This window comes from Ascaphus truei, chromosome 5 (assembly GCF_040206685.1).
Source record: "Ascaphus truei isolate aAscTru1 chromosome 5, aAscTru1.hap1, whole genome shotgun sequence".
Classification (NCBI taxonomy): domain Eukaryota; kingdom Metazoa; phylum Chordata; class Amphibia; order Anura; family Ascaphidae; genus Ascaphus; species Ascaphus truei.
In genome coordinates, this window is record NC_134487.1 from 285,334,621 (window position 1) to 285,351,634 (window position 17,014).

Here is a 17,014-nt window from a genome sequence, read left to right on the forward strand (position 1 = left end):
GACCCCCAGCGCTTCCTGGCGGCATATAAAGCGTCCGGTGACACGGATCCCTGACATGCAGAGGCGCTGACTCAGTGAAAGCGCTCACACATGGAACGCCGGTAAAATCCATAAACCTCAATTTACCAGTCCTGTTCGTTCTTTAACCCCCCCCACGCTTCTCAACATGAAAAAATTCAACAGTTTCTTCTGGGGCTAATTAAATATGGCCGTCACTGCGATTTTTTTTTTTAAATTAAAAATGTTTTTTAAACTCCACACTCTTTGTGCCCTCTTTCTTCCCATAGATACGAGGATATAACCAGAGAATAACGTACAGTAAGCAGCGAGCGTCGGGTATTGTGCGTCTCGGCCTGAATTTGCAGCGCTGATAAAAACGCCTCACATTCTGACCATTACCAAAACGCTAGAGGCGGTAATGGAGGCGGGAACGTACCAGGGAGTACCGAGTAACAAAAACGCGGAGTACCGAGTACCTTTCTGATTCACAAACGTACCATTTCACGTTGTTTCTCAAAACGATCTGTTTAATAAATATTAAATAAACCGGAAAAAAAAAACACGGGGGGGGGGGGGGGGATTAGCCGATTTCCCGTTATCTAACAGATTTAGGGCCTCATGCAGAGAGCAGCGCTATTTAAAATCTCGTCATTTTCCGGAGAAAATCCGCGCAAAAAACTGCTGAAAATGGAGAGGTAGGAAAAACGCGCCATTTTTTTTTTCTATTTGAAAATCTCGCCGCGCGGCTGGCGAGAAACTACATCTCGCCAGTCTGAAAAGTATCCGAATTCAGAAAGGCGCGCTCGCCATCTAGCGGCTGTTTTTGGCGCGATTTTCTTCAATTTTCTCCGCCAACTAAAGTTGGCAAGAAACAAGAGCTCGCCGGCTATAGGGAAAAAAACAATGCGCGATTTTTTTTCCTTCCTTTCAGCTGCGCGAATCTCCTCATTTACAATTCTCCACATGCAGTAATGCTAAAAATAGCGCATTTCGCCCATTTCTGCATATGGAGAATAAAACTCTCCATTAAACCTACTTTTTATTCCCCTATCCAATTATAAAAAGCGCTGCTCTCTGCATAGGCCCCTAAGAACCTGACACAGTAACGCTGCTTTTTCTAAGCCACTTCTGGCTGCTGGCTAGAGAAGGCGTGACATGGCTGAGTGCTTTCACTTCATGACTCAGACTTTCCGTCTGCGAGGGGGACATACCCGCTGACAATACTGAAAGTTCAGAGGGGCGGTTTTGATTTGCGGTTTCCATATTTACAGCACCAAATGAGGGTCTCTCCTCCGTGGGTTAACCCTGTAGCTGCCAGAGGCCAGTAACACCCCGCCGGGCCGTAGATTTTACAGCAGTAAATTCTCTCTGTCCGATTATATGGTTAATATATAACTCTGTTCTCTGTCTCTCTGGTCTGTCCGATTATATGGTCATTTACTGTATTTCTGCCCATTCATTTCGGATGCCGTTTCGTGGATTCCAGCCTCAGCACCACGGCCCCGACCCAAACCCCATCAGGGAACCTCATTACACCCTCTGTTTGTGTATGTAATATACATCTCTCTCTGTACCGCGCTGTGGAATATGTTGGCGATTTACAAAAAAAAAAAAAAAACGATAAACGTATAATTTAGTTGTGATAATTGTCCTGTCTCTTTAACACACGTGAACATGACACGCACACGGAAATGTCTTTTAGATCCCGTTCCTGCATCTTATTCAATATGCTCCAAATCAGGTTTCCTTATGCAGATACCGCGCAGAGCTGGGCAGGCAGTTTTGCGGTCTCTTCTGCACAAGAGCTTACAATCTAATTTTGGTGCCTGAAGGAGCCAACACTTCAAAGGCAGTGTTCCAATGAATAACGAGTCACCGGGAGTAATTGGCAGAATGAATCAGGGGCCTATTTGCTATTTTCCGACTCTGAGATACCAAGTTGCACAAAAAAACAAACTTCCAAGACCGTAGCCGCCAACAAAGAAAAGAAATATTTCTCCATATTTAAGTATTTTTTATTTATTTATTTTTTAAAATCTGCAAAAAAAAAAAAACCCCGCGTTTTGCTTGGGGTGCAAGGCTGTATTAATATATATTTATATGCAGTTTTAACCCTTTCACAATGTGCGTTAGTACCCTATAGACCAGGGCTGCGCAAACCTGGGGGGGGCACGACATTTTGTGGGGTGGGCGCGGCGCTTGCAGAGGCCCCGCGCTCTTCCCCCACAACATTTAAATTAAATGCCAGGGGAGCGCACGAGGCCTCTGTATGTCTCTTACCTCGTCTCCGGGGGCTTCTGGCGAAGTTTCGCCATACTAATGCAGCGTCAAATGACACAGTGGTGTCACATAATGTCGCGGACGTCACATGACATCGTGACGCCAGAAAACGCCGGCGAACGGGGGGGCGGGGAGGTGAGCAGGCGGGGGGGCACAGACAACAAAGTTTGCGCATCCCGGCTTTAGGCCCGGAGTGGCCAACTCCAGTCCTCAAGGGCCACCAACAGGCCAGGTATTAGGGTTACCCTTGTTTCAGCACAGATGGGTCCGTCATCGACTGAGCCACCTGCGCTGAAGCAGGGATTTCCCCAATACCTGGCCTGTTGGTGGCCACCCCTGGTGAAGACATTTAAAGTAAAGTTTTTCCTGGTAGAGGTTATCCCGCTGACTGTATTTTAACGTCAGACCTCGAACTGCTGAGTAATGACTTATCGCTGACTAATCGGTTTCAGTTATACAAGTTCAGTCATTATAAGTACAGCTGGAAAACTGAAAAAGCCCAGAGCTCGCCATAACAATAACACTGCATTATTATTTATCATAATGTGTTCTAACCGCCAGTGACCTGGGGCTTTCTCCTTTCCATGTAAGGAATTTGGGGTAATCGTAGAGCAAAGCTGGGAGAGAACAGGGTGTCAAAATATTACAACGCAACGCTCCCTCAAATTCCCAGAATATAATCCCAACGATATACAACAGTGTCAGCACCTCATCCCCCCGCTCTCTCCTTTCCCCCATCCTCCCCGCTCTCTCCTTTCCCCCATCCACCCGCTCTCTCCTTTCCCCCACCCTCCCCCCGCTCTCTCCTTTCCCCCACCCTCCCCCCGCTCTCTCCTTTCCCCCACCCTCCCCCCGCTCTCTCCTTTCCCCCATCCTCCCCCCGCTCTCTCCTTCCCCCCATCCCCCCCGCTCTCTCCTTTCCCCCATCCTCCCCGCTCTCTCCTTTCCCCCATCCCCCCGCTCTCTCCTTTCCCCCATCCCCCCGCTCTCTCCTTTCCCCTATCCTACCCGCTCTCTCCTTTCCCCCATCCTCCCCGCTCTCTCCTTTCCCCCATCCCCCCGCTCTCCTTTCCCCCACCCCCCTGCTCTCTCCTTTCCCCCATCCCCCCGCTCTCTCCTTTCCCCCATCCCCCCCGCTCTCTCCTTTCCCCCATCCCCCCCGCTCTCTCCTTTCCCCCATCCCCCCCGCTCTCTCCTTTCCCCCATCCCCCCCGCTCTCTCCTTTCCCCCATCCCCCCCGCTCTCTCCTTTCCCCCATCCCCCCGCTCTCTCCTTTCCCCCATCCCCCCCGCTCTCTCCTTTCCCCCATCCCCCCCGCTCTCTCCTTTCCCCCATCCCCCCGCTCTCTCCTTTCCCCCATCCCCCCCGCTCTCTCCTTTCCCCCATCCCCCCCGCTCTCTCCTTTCCCCCATCCCCCCCGCTCTCTCCTTTCCCCCATCCCCCCCGCTCTCTCCTTTCCCCCATCCCCCCCGCTCTCTCCTTTCCCCCATCCCCCCGCTTTCTCTTTTCCCCCATCCCCCCGCTTTCTCCTTTCCCCTGCTCTCTCCTTTCCCCCATCCCCCCGCTTTCTCCTTTCCCCCATCCCCCCCATCCCCCCCGCTCTCCTTTCCCCCACCCCCCCCGCTCTCTCCTTTCCCCCATCCCTCCATTCCCCCCGCTCTCTCCTTTCCCCCATCCCCCCATTCCCCCCGCTCTCTCCTTTCCCCCATTCCCCCCGCTCTCTCCTTCCCCCCCATCCCCCCGCTCTCTCCTTCCTCCCATCCCCCCCCGCTCTCTCCTTCCTCCCATACCCCCCGCTCTCTCCTTCCTCCCATCCCCCCGCTCTCTCCTTCCTCCCATCCCCCCCGCTCTCTCCTTCCTCCCATCTCCCCCGCTTTCTCCTTCCTCCCACGCCCCCCCGCTCTTCTCCCCCACCACTCTCAACTCCCCCAATCCCCCCTGCCCTCTCCTCCCCCCCCCCTCCGCTCTCTCCTCCTTTTCTTGGTGTCTGTTTTTGGGGGTCTGTGAGGTTCTCCGTTTGCGTGCGAGTCAGCGCAGAGCAGCGCATGCACCGACAAAGCTGCAAAGGGGGATTGAATGGACCAGCATTCTACTCGGCGAATGAGTTCAGCACAAGAGTGACACACACACACACACACACGAAGATGCCAAAAAATAAAAAATAAAGTATTTAATTTGGGCCAATATAATAAAAAGAAAAATTGCATATTTATGTTGAGCCTATCCCATTGTTATTTTTGTACAGTACCTTATTGTTACTCTGATAGCAGCACCCTCTCCAGCAGTGTGATTTATACTAGTTACGTGTGTGCCCCAATCCCTTCACACGGTGTGTGTATATGTACAGGCGACTCTCGCTTATCCGACGGAATCCGACCTGCAAACCGCCGTCGGATAGCAAAACGCCGGATTGCGAATCCAATGGTCATCCGCGGCGGATAATATGTTCCGACGTCGGATAAGGGAACGAATGAAATAGATATAGAGATACATACACATACATCAAAAGACAAGAAGCCCCAGTGCGCATATATATATATATATACAAATGTAAATACAACTGTATGCTCATCTGCATGTCTTAGGCAGGTCTGCAACCCCGCCTTTCCCCATTATCACTCAGCACACAGCACTTTCACTGCAGCAAGGGATTCTGGGAAATGACATGCAAATGAGCACACAGTGCCACTTTTTGCTTCAAAAACCATTTTTAACATGGTTCCCTATAGGCTTAAGCTTGCTGCATGGTCACAGCTTTGAGCACAGCCAGGGTTAAGGTGCATACCCAGAAAACCACCCACAGACAGCTGTTTCGACCTAAATGGGTCTCATCAGTGTGGGGTTGATTAACTGGGTATGCAAAGAAGCTAAAGGATGGGCCAACCATAATACTGAGTTAAGTTATGGTGAGTAAAAAAAAGTGACAAAAACCCTCCACAGCAAAGCAAATATGCAAATGTAAATACAACTGTATGCTCATCTGCATGTCTTAGGCAGGTCTGCAACCCCGCCTTTCCCCATTATCACCCAGCACACAGCACTTCCACTGCAGCAAGGGATTCTGGGAAATGACATGCAAATGAGCACACAGTGCCACTTTTTGCGTCAAAAACCATTTTTAACATGGTTCCCTATAGGCTTAAGCTTGCTGCATGGTCACAGCTTTGAGCACAGCTCTATATATTAGAAAAGAAAAAGCGCCCGATCCTTGTATAAAATCAGATATAAAAGGTTTAATTTTCCATGAACAGACAATTGCAGACTCACACTTTGTCAGTAAAATAAAGGCATGTTATGGGACCAGCCCATGCACCAGATCGACGTCAGACTTCCACAGCCGTCCTCCATCTGCATACGGCTGTAATCACTGTAAGTAGTTGTTGCTGCTGCTGCTGTTGTCACCGTTTGGATCTCTCCGTCAAACCGGAAGGTTTCTGGTCAGTACGGCTGCACACGAACTCTCACCAATCGGGGAACAGGGAAATCCTGCACTGACGTCTTCACTCTGGCGTCTGGACTGCTCGACCACCGTAGTTCCTATGCCACGTGACCCTACGCGTTTCATCCGTCTCAGCGGATTTCATCAGGGGATGAACTCCAATTGAAATGACTTGTAAAAACATGACTTAATGCTAGATTTAATGCACATTTTACTATGCACTGTAGGTGTGGAAGGTTGTTTCCATATGGATTTCCATGAAACAGCTCTTTGAGACAGGAGAGACTTGAACTTGCAGGGCAGCTGTAGTGAATTCCAACTTTCACCCTCTGGAATTCCAACTTTCACAGCTGCCCTGTGCATTAAATCTAGCATTAAGTCATGTTTTTACAAGGACTATAAATAACAAGTCATTTCAATTGGAGTTCATCCCCTGATGAAATCCGCTGAGATGGATGAAACGCGTAGGGTCACGTGGCATAGGAACTACGGTGGTCGAGCAGTGCAGACGCCAGAGTGAAGACGTCAGTGTAGGATTTCCCTGTTCCCCGATTGGTGAGAGTTCGTGTGCAGCCGTACTGACCAGAAACCTTCCGGTTTGACGGAGAGAGATCCAAACGGTGACAACAGCAGCAGCAACAACTACTTACAGTGATTACAGCCGTATGCAGATGGAGGACGGCTGTGGAAGTCTGACGTCGGTCTGGTGCATGGGCTGGTCCCATAACATGCCTTTATTTTACTGACAAAGTGTGAGTTTGCAATTGTCTGTTCATGGAAAATTAAACCTTTTATATCTGATTTTATACAAGGATCGGGCGCTTTTTCTTTTCTAATAGGTATCGTTGGGAGGTTGGTGAGCCCAAGAAGAAGCTGCCCGGACCATATATTTTTTTCACAAGGATTCATATGGACTTAAGTATTATTTCATCTATTTTGTGTTTTTGATTTTTTAGAAAAAATATTTCTTTCATTTTTGTCCTATATGATTATATATTTTTTCAATTGTGATTTTTTTATTTGTTTATTTTTTAGCTACACACTTTTTTCATTTTTTCTATTTTTCAACTATTAACATTAGTTTTTATTATACATCCACTTGTTCCTAACCACCATTTAATTCTATTTTATCCCATTGCCATTAGGCATCTGTGCTGGGTGTGTCATCTTGCTGTGCTGGATCAGGGTTGCAGCAATTTGGGTGTATGCTGATAAGGGCGCTGTCTTTACATACATTATATACATTTTTTATATATATATATATATATATATATATATATATATATATATATATATATATATATATATATATATATATATATATATATATATATATATATAATTTCTTCAAACAGGTATGTTTCTGTGAGCTGATTTCTTCTATCAATTGAAAGAGAACTTAAAATATAATTAACAACTATTTGATATGTTTCTGTGAGTTGATTGGGCAAACCCCTCCCTTAATTGTTAGTCAATTGCATGTGATCAGAGTATTTAAGGCAGTCTCTCTTGGCTGTGAGCCATATATCTGTGTAACATCTCAAGTGTCACATTTAAAGTGTCTGTAGTTAATTTTGGAGGTGAAATTGTATATATTCTGAACACGATACATAAAGCTTGGCCCCCTGCAGACGCACTTACCAGAACTCCCTCCTACTGTCTCTGTACGTTCTCCCTACCTACCAATTAGATTGTAAGCTCCTCGGGGCAGGGACTCCTCTTCCTTAATGTTATGTTTATGTCTAAAGCACTTATTCCCATGATCTGTTATTTATATTATCTGTTATTTATTCGATTACCACATGTATTACTACTGTGAAGCGCTATGTACATTAATGGCGCTATATAAATAAAGACAAACAATACAATTCAAATCAAGCATCCCAATAGCCTGCACTCATGGTCACTGTCCCACACTCAGTCACTCCTAACACCCATTGTGGCCAAGCACTGTCATCTACAGCACTTATTCCCTCACCTGCCGTCTCTGTAAGTTTCCCCTCAAACCTTTTAGATTGCAAGCTCTTCGGGGCAGGGCTTCCCTATTGTCTGATTTTGCAACGCTTATTGTATTATAATTCCCCGTACTGTATTCTTTGTGAAGTGCTGAGTACACTTTTGGCGCTCTGTAAATAAAGACATACAATCTCTGAAGGCAAGATGGCCGCACACACTGGGTAGAGTGCCTGTGCAGATGTACATTTTGTGTAAAAATGGCGAACTGTACGTCTATAAGAGTCACATCTGTGATCCAGAATCCAGCACAGCACAGGACTAGAAAAAAAAGAATTTATTAAGTCCATCTAGCAAACGTTTAGCCGGACGTTTCGTTCCCCAGGGGGACCTTCTTCAGAGATTATATATTTTTCTACCACTGTGCCGTGCTGTGATATACATAGATATAGATAGATAGATAGATAGATAGATAGATAGATAGATAGATAGATAGATAGATAGTATATAAAGTATGCTGGGCTGACGCTTTGCTTCTTGATAAGATGGTCAAACACAAAATCAGCAAGTGTGTGTCACTAATTCTGTGAGCGGGACGCGAGCCACACGAGGGAACATTATCAGCACGACTCCCGCACAGGGGAGACCTCACACCCCCCCCCCCCCCCCCCACTCCTGATAACCCGTCTAGAAATGTCTAAAAAAGGGCAAAGATGTCATTCTCGAAAAAATTATATATCTATATCATAAAAGCAAAATAGATCCAGCCCACTTGGACTTCTTCAATAAGCGGAATATCGACACATTATACATATACATATATATATTATATATATATATGATATAAATCACGTTTTTTGAGATGGAAGTGCCTGTCCCACTTGTGCTTTTTGCTCTGTCCCTCGGACGGTCTGCACCCAGATAAAGACAATTCATTTCACACACACACACACACACACACACACACACACACACACACACACACACACACACACACACACACACACACACACACACACACACACACACACACACACACACACACACACACACACACACACACACACACACACACACACACTCTCGTACATATGGGTATAATTTTACATACGGCTTCTCTTAAAGGCGCAGGCGGTCCTTCCTGGGAGAGTTGCCCGCAGAGCTCACACTTACGCCGCCACCGTGCTGCTCTCTCCACTCTTCCGTTTCTCTTCCTGCTCCGCCTCCGTCAGACAGCCCCCCCCCCCAGACCTGCCTCTTAAACAGACAGCGCCTCGATTCAAAACCTCAGCCATATAACATCTTATCTGCTGCTGGAGCCATGCAGCGCTCGGCCGAGAAGGGGTTACAGACATTTCTCTCGGCTACCCGCCTTGGTGCGGCAATAAGACGAAAGCGCTCAGCCACGTACAGGGCCACTGACAGGTTTCATGGGGCCCAGGACTAGAGTTTAGACCGTGCCCCCACCCTCGTGAGCCACCTCCTCTATTTTTCCCCTCTCCACGTGTATTTCTCTCACTCTCCCCCACCACCCACCTCCTTCCACCCCCTCTCTCCACTATCACTTAATTACCCCCTTTCATTCAATCCCGCTCCTTCAATCTCACCCACCATAATTACCCCCACTCCCACACACACAAAATGCAACACACACACAAAATACAACACACACACACCCTTGTACCTCACATCACCTCCCCCCCTGTACCTCACATCAATCACCCCCCTTGTACCTCACATCACCCCCCCCTTGTACTTCACATCCTCTCCCCCTTTGTACCTCACACCTCCCCCCCTTTGTACCTCACACCTCCCCCCTTGTACCTCACCTCACATCACCCCCCCCCCCTCCTTATACCTCACCCCCCCCCCTATACCTCACATCGTCTCCCCCCCCCTGTATCTCACATTACCTCCCCCCCTTATACCTCACATCATCCCCCGTTGTACCTCACATATCTCCCCCCCCCCCATACCTCACATCGTCTTCCCCCCCCCCGTACTTCACATCATCCCCCCCCTTATACCTCACATCACCTCTCCCTTATACCTCACATCATCCCCCGTTGTACCTCACATCGTCCCCCCCCCTGTACCTCACATCACCTCCCCCCCTTGTACCTGTGGGCTGACAAAACCCACTATTTGGGACCAGCACACATTCAGAATAATGTTTTCATGCCAATAATTCCTCGGAGCAGGAAATAGAAAAAGACAAAAACCACATTAATAATTGTATTTGTTTATTTATTTAACCTCTTTGCTGCCAGCGAGGTCTATGACGCATTATACAGCAGCTAACGGGCGCCCCTATTATCACATTCAATTATTTTAACTCTGCGTGTGCAGGAATTTAGAAACCCTTGCATTGATGGTTCCCTCTGGCAGTGAAAGGGTTAAAGTGTAAGCGGTGCTCCTCTATGAGCTCTGGGGAAATCGAACATTCTTTTGATGGGGGCGGGGTCAGCCTGAACCTATCGTATCGCTCCGTTTCTGGAAGTTCCTCAGACCAAGCATTCTGATTGGCCGGTGAAACTGACCCGACTGGCCGATAAGGAGCAGCGCAGGGTGAATTTCCATTCTTAGGCTGCGCTTATAGTCCTTGCTATGGCGACGCTAACGTCACGCTGCGGTCGCTGAAAAATCAAATGTAATTGACTTCCAGCGATCGCAACCAAGACGTGGCACCGTCCCTACTATAAGCACATGCAACGGATTGAATACATTCGTTTTGATGAGATGTCGCATCGCCGGGACTATAAGCGCGGCTTTAGGCTTCGTCCCTGGTGGGTGCGTCTGTGTGCGCGATGGCGTAGCTGCCTGCGCGCACCTGCACAATGCACGATCGCCTTTGCCAAAAGACAAGAATTTTGTCATTTTGGCGCGGCGGCCGAGCAATGGCCACGTCACGGCGGTTCAGCCAATGAGGGCGGACCAACCGCGTGATGTCATGGCCGCGCCCCCCAGGCGCGTGTGATCTGAAGTCCATCCGCTCGGAGGGGAAGCGGGATGCGCTCCGTCGTGCGCACTAGCCTTACAGAAGGTTTTGGTGGAGGGGGGAAGAATTTGTTCCAAGATAGTGTGCCTGGACCCTTGATTTATTAGCCCCGGTAATATACACCAGCGGTGCGCAAAGTGGGGGGCGCGACCCCCAGGGGGGGCGGGAGATTGTGCTGGGGGGGCGCGGGCAGTTGCAGAGGCCCCGCGCTCTTCCCCCAGGCATTTAAATTAAATGCCGGGGGATCGCGTGAGGCCCCTGCAACTGTTTACTTACCGGGATTCAGCCGTCTGTGTTGCGTCGCCATGGCAACGCGGCGTCAATAGACGCCGCGGCACCATGTGACCTGACGTCACACGCCCACGCAGCGTCATCTGACGCGTCTGAAGGAAGGCAGGGGGGCGCGAGAGCCGGGGGCAGAGAGACAGGGGGGCGCAGCAGAAAAAGTTTGCGCTCCCCTGATATACACTATAGAATCATACAACCCGGTAATATGTTGTTGTTTTTTGTTGGGTGGGGGTTTACAATTTGCCACACAGAGCTTGCGATCTGGTTTCCCATGCCTGAGCCACCGGGATATGAGGGGATGTGTGTAAGAAAGCAGCGTTACATAGGGTCAATATAAAGTGGGTCAGTGATATGGTTTGTCACGTATGGCACACTTGTGAGCACGTGATCTGAATACGGGACAAGGGTTAATACATGGCCCGCAAGCTGACCCACTTTTCACCTTTGCAAAGGTCCCTCAAATTAACTATCTCCCCTCAATCCGTCACCTGTCACGAACAGCACGCTAGTGAGTGACTTAGATATACAACCAGGGTTAACACACACACACGGCTACTCTAGGCAATTCACCTGTCTCCTCCGCAAGGTACTTTCAATTAGTTAATATTAACCCTTCACTCAATCACAATCATATTTATACGCTTCCACCACCCACGAATTATGCAAAAATATGTAAATTAATATATCTGCCATGGTCTCCGGTCCCTGTTTATTATACGAGCAGTCCGCGGTTATCAAACAGCATCCGTCCTGGAAGCAGCGTTGGATAGTGAAACCGTTGTAAAGTGAGTCCCCATGTTAATTAGTGGCGGTGAGCGTCGGATAACGTATTCAGGCGTCGAGAACGGCCCATATGGTTGTGTTGGATATGCCATTCATTGTAAGGTGAATCGTTGGATAGCGAGGACTACCTGTACAAAAAAAACATGCACTTAACACACAAAAATCTTTTAAAAATTCAAAATGTAAAAATAGGAAAATGTGTCAGAAAATGTAAATACTCTCTCCAGAGCGTGCAACAGTTAATTCAGAGCCCAAAGCATCACTTATTCAATGTTTTAATATATATAAAAATACAGTGCTTAGATTACAGAGAAAGGATTACAAGAACATACAATTACAGTAATTGAAGGCCGGTTTCTTAAAATGACAGGATAACACAGAAATTCCAACACACTGTGTCACCATATGTCAGCATTTTCCCCAGAGAGGTCATGGGCGTGGAAATATGAGAAATCACGTGTTTGGTCCAAAACACACCTCTGTTGAAATCTGAGTTTCATAATACCTTGCAATGTCTTATGTACTGTTGTTTCCCCATTGAAACAACATAAGCTCACCCGTCGTAAACCAGCTGCTAGGGTGATGCTTTTATGACAGAGTAAAAAAAACTTCTACCAAACAACGTTTAAGTTTTGCCTCAATATATAACCTCACTCATAACCTCCCTTCTCTAATACTCAGACACACGTGAGACACATCAATAAAGAGTATCTCTTTGACAAAGGGCCTAGCCCGAAACGCGTCAGAGTGGGTGGTTGCTCCATTGTTGGTGTCTCCCCTAGGCGCTTAATAAAGTAGTTTTTAACCATTGGTGTGCCGGTTCCTGTACTTTAGCCCTGCGCAGTGCTCCACTTTCCTCCCCAGAGACTGTTCTTCTGTAACTCTTAGTATGTACAGTAGATGATATTCTCATGGTATCAATAAAGTTCTCCAACGAAGGGATAACCTGTGGGTCACATCACTCTGGGATGCACCAGTAATTATTCATAAACGTTTATTTTATTTTTTTTGAGGCTGACAGAGTAGTCTCTCGTTACCGTTTATGGCCTTCTAAACAACGCGTGTCACTTCTAGAGTGCCCTCTGTTATAGCCCCCACCCCAAATTAAGTTCTCTTTGAAAACCAGCACAGACCCAGGAAAAGTCTTGACCTGTCATAAACCCAATATATTGTATTTTTAAGCTGAAACTGCTTCTACATTAACCCCTGAAGCCCCAGATTGATTAAAAAACATAACATCATCAAACTGCACGGGGACACCTCTGGGCAAGCCCACATACCCCCCCCCTCCCATGTTTGTCTTCCCCCCCCCCTCCTCTTCCCCTTATTTTATTTTTATTTTCCCTACTGAAAACGGAAAACTGATATTGGTCCTTCACGAAAAGTAATGAGCTGAAATGTTGTGGGCGCACGACACTACTGTATGTAAAATTACCTATGACTGTGACCAATAAAAAAAATTGTTACAAAAAAAAAACATAACATCTCATGAAGTTATCATGACATGGTTCATTAATAAATTAGGTTACTCACACCCTAAACTCGAGATTAAAAATATTTACAAACATTTAAACTATCCTAAATAACCTAAACAAATATGTAGCCTTCCTTTGGGGAGTACTAGTTCGTATAAGGGGTTAACAGCCTTAATGAGATAACTGTGTGGGATCACTCAGGTTACTCCCCAGCCCTCCCCACCACCGTGATGCAGAATGACTATGCAGAAAGGGAAGCTCCTCCTTTGTATGCCTTGTTACCAGTTATGTCACCATAGGGAGATAGAAGGGTGTATATAGCTCTGCCCAATGTTCTAGAAGCATGTTCCTCTGCGTTCAGACTGAAGCCTCACTGTGAATCCTGTGAATAGGTTTGTGTGTATAGTTACGTGCATTAGGGATGAAACATCACCATTTATTGTTTTCAGTTAAGGAACGTGTGCTATATAGTTTGTGCTCGACGTAATGGGACAGGATTGTTCTCATTTGGGAAGGGAAGCAAGCATGTGCTCAGCAGGGAGTTCTCAGACTTGTAACTCCATAGTATAACCATATCGGCCCCACCGGAAGGTACTACGTAAACTCCCGATCCAAATATGCATGGATGAGTTAAGCAGTACACAGAGTGACGGGACACTGGTCCCCGAGGATAGAGTATTTCCACCAGAGGTCCACCTGAGATGGGGCATTATTGACGCTATGCAGGAGACTGCCAATCTAACCAATACCAAGGGAAACGAGCATAAGTACCTCCCCAGGGTAGGAGTGAGAGCTTCCAGGGGAAGCAAATTTTTGGGGTGCATTTGGATCTGCCGCCAATCAGTCAGCTCCTCTCGTCCACGGATTTCAGCCAAGCAGTCTCAAAAATAGCGATTTGCCTTTTTCCAATCCGTCGGTGAATTTTACACCACTGAACTGATTTTGTATGGCAAATTCGGAACAATCCGGGAAACGGATTTGGACTGGTTCGCCACCAGTTAATATGTCGAACGTGAATTATGTCCTTGTATAAACGAATGTGAATAAAGCTCTTTTTGTACTATTAAACTGTCTGGCGCCCATCACTATAATATCTGCATGTTCGCACCCTGACCAGGTATGAGAGGAGCCGGGGGCAAGGAGGGTTACAAATATGTGTATTTATCTGATAAAAGAAACCAACATCAGCTCATTCTAACTTCCTAATATTGAATGTATCTCTGGCCTTAGTTTGGTCCCAAGTGGCACTGCGCCAGTATTACCCATGGCTGGACAGTGACACAGGGAAAACACAGTGCTGGAGGATAGACGTTAACCTCTTGAGTGCCAGTGCCCCTCCTCCTCTATACATTACTGGCCCTCTGAGACCAGATGGGGTTGATGATATTTGGGGGTTTTAATGTCCCGGTGTTATACAATGCGACCAGCTTCTCCCCCTTCCCCCCCCCCCCCAATCGCATTACTTTGTGGTTACTCCTGGTATCAGTGTGCCCTTCAGCACTGGAGGGGTTAATAGATACACACTCCTGACTCGCTATGCAAAGAAACTTTATCCTATGACTCACGTTACCAGAAATCCTGACGTGAACTCGGCTGCCCCATATATTGGGAGCGTGCCGGGCAGGGAGGGAGGAGGAGACACGTGAGTGGGCCATGTGACAGTCTGTGGTGCAGAAGAGGATTTTAGGAAAGCCTGTGTTTCCCAACCTGTGGGCTCCGGGGTGACCCAGACACTGGGAGATAGAAAGTGGCAAAGACAAGAGATGACATTAAAGCAGCAGTTCAAGCAATATCCCACGTGTGTGTTTTAATAAATCAGTTCTGTACTATGAGAAAATACTTGTAGCATTAAACAAATTAAATTTTTTTTTTTTAAAGATAGGCTCTGGCTCTTAAGCCCCGCCCTCTCTCTAGCAGTGAACCAATTGTATCTAGTAACTGCACAGTCAATCATATTCCAGGACTACATTGCCCAGAATGCTGTGCAAGAACTGAATTAAATAACCCCAAGCAAGCGATTGATTACAGGAGAACGGATCGATCTGCAGCTACGTTAATCCCTTGTCGGTGTACAGGTTGTATTGATGCACATATTGAATGGGAAAAAATAAATAAATAAATATATATATATATATATATATATATATTTATATTAAAAACGGCAGCTTGAACTGCAGCTTTAAGTGACAAATAGAAAGCAGGGGTCACCAATAGTGACGGTCAGTCCTGTATCGGTGACCCTACTAACATCCCATGTGGAATCATTATTTGTAATCGATAATGGCACCAACACATTCCGCAGCGCAGTACCATGTGTGGGAGGGGAAAGGCAAATCATCAACTACATAAAACGGCGGGTAATGAGGTCCCTGCTCCGAGAAGCTGACGCTCTAAAAGGAATGGGGAGTGATGACACAGGGATAGGTGGGGGGTATAAGGTCACTCAGCGTGGTATTATCCATACATGTGTCAGGAGGGGGATGGATAAGCCCAGGTGAGTGGGCTCAAAAGGCCTGAGCCCAGCAGGGTAGTGGGAACTGGGCAGGAAGTTTGACCCTGTTACCTCTGCCAGGCCTATGCTTCACCCTCATAAGTACAGGTGAGCCCTCCTCCCCCTGCATGATAGCACCTTTGCACCAACCCTCACCCCCTGCTCAACAGCCCAGGTCAAGAATTCAGTCCTGTGACCCGGGAAAGCTGTAGGGGGACCTGGGAAGGTCTCTGTAGAGAGTTGGGGTTGGAGGGAACTTTTGAAAGCGTGGACAGTGGGGGAGAATCTGATGGTGTAATACAAATATTAATCAGGACTGGTGCACCGGACTTAGGCGGACTAATACCAACATGTGCAAGACGCTCTGCGATTATATCGCACGGAAATAACTCCTCCCACCGCGCCCTGAATCTGGTCTATTGGCTCCGCAGAAATCGGGATACAAAAGGAGGTCAAAATAAATGTCACCTTTTCCATCTCAGGAAGGGCAGCAACCTCTGAAACAGGACACTAGCAGTGAACGGGTTAATCAGGTTTCATTTCCTCCGCACTCGGTAACTTCCCTGCGGCCGTTTCTCTCCTCTCCCCCCCCCCCCAAAGTTTTACCTGCAAACCCTCAACTTGTTTATCAACCTGGTGACTGCGGCGTTTCCCCGATAATCTATCTTTAAAAATAATAATAATAATATATATATATATGTAACCCTGCTTCCTATCACTAGCAAGCTGTTACTATGTGCTGTGTTACCTGCTGGCTCACAGGGCCTAAGTCTCTGCCACGGAGAGCCTGGGGTGCATAAAATATGTGTCAGGTGCAGCGCCTCCACCTGCTACAGATCCCGCCAAAGGGGGAGTTAGTCTTCGCAGGACGTAAATACAAGAATCTCCTTTACACAGCCAAGTCCTAAAACCAATCTCTTTTACTGGTAGATCAAACTCACGATACATTACATGGCATGACATTCCGGTAGGCCGGTACACATTGTATAACACGCCACGGCGGACGTCAACATTAACCTGCGCCTCGGCGGACGCCAACAACTTCTTCCCGGGTGATCCCACCCCGTGTCCAGATATGCTACTCAGTTCTCCCGCTCACATCAGGCCTTATGTGTGTGTATGGGTGACTGCGCAGTCACTATGTCCCGGATAAATGACAGTTACAGTTGGTGCACTTGATGAAATACCTGCCGAGCACTCCTCGGAACTGCCACGATCTTCAAAAAGGGTCTCGGTGTGGGCAACGCTCTTTCCCTCGCTAGGATCCGGGGCGCTCCTTCTCGGACTCGGATACCTCCAAAGGGGGT

The 17,014-nt window shown here is 47.5% G+C and overlaps 1 protein-coding gene across 1 annotated transcript in view; it reads right to left on the reverse strand.

Moving 5' to 3' along the window:
• BID (BH3 interacting domain death agonist) overlaps positions 1–17,014 on the reverse strand; it is a 29,122-nt gene extending 12,108 nt beyond the window's left edge. Inside the window, exon 1 of the mRNA XM_075602428.1 lies at positions 16,895–17,014. The gene's annotated coding sequence lies outside the window, so the exon portion shown is untranslated. The remainder of the gene's footprint in view (positions 1–16,894) is intronic.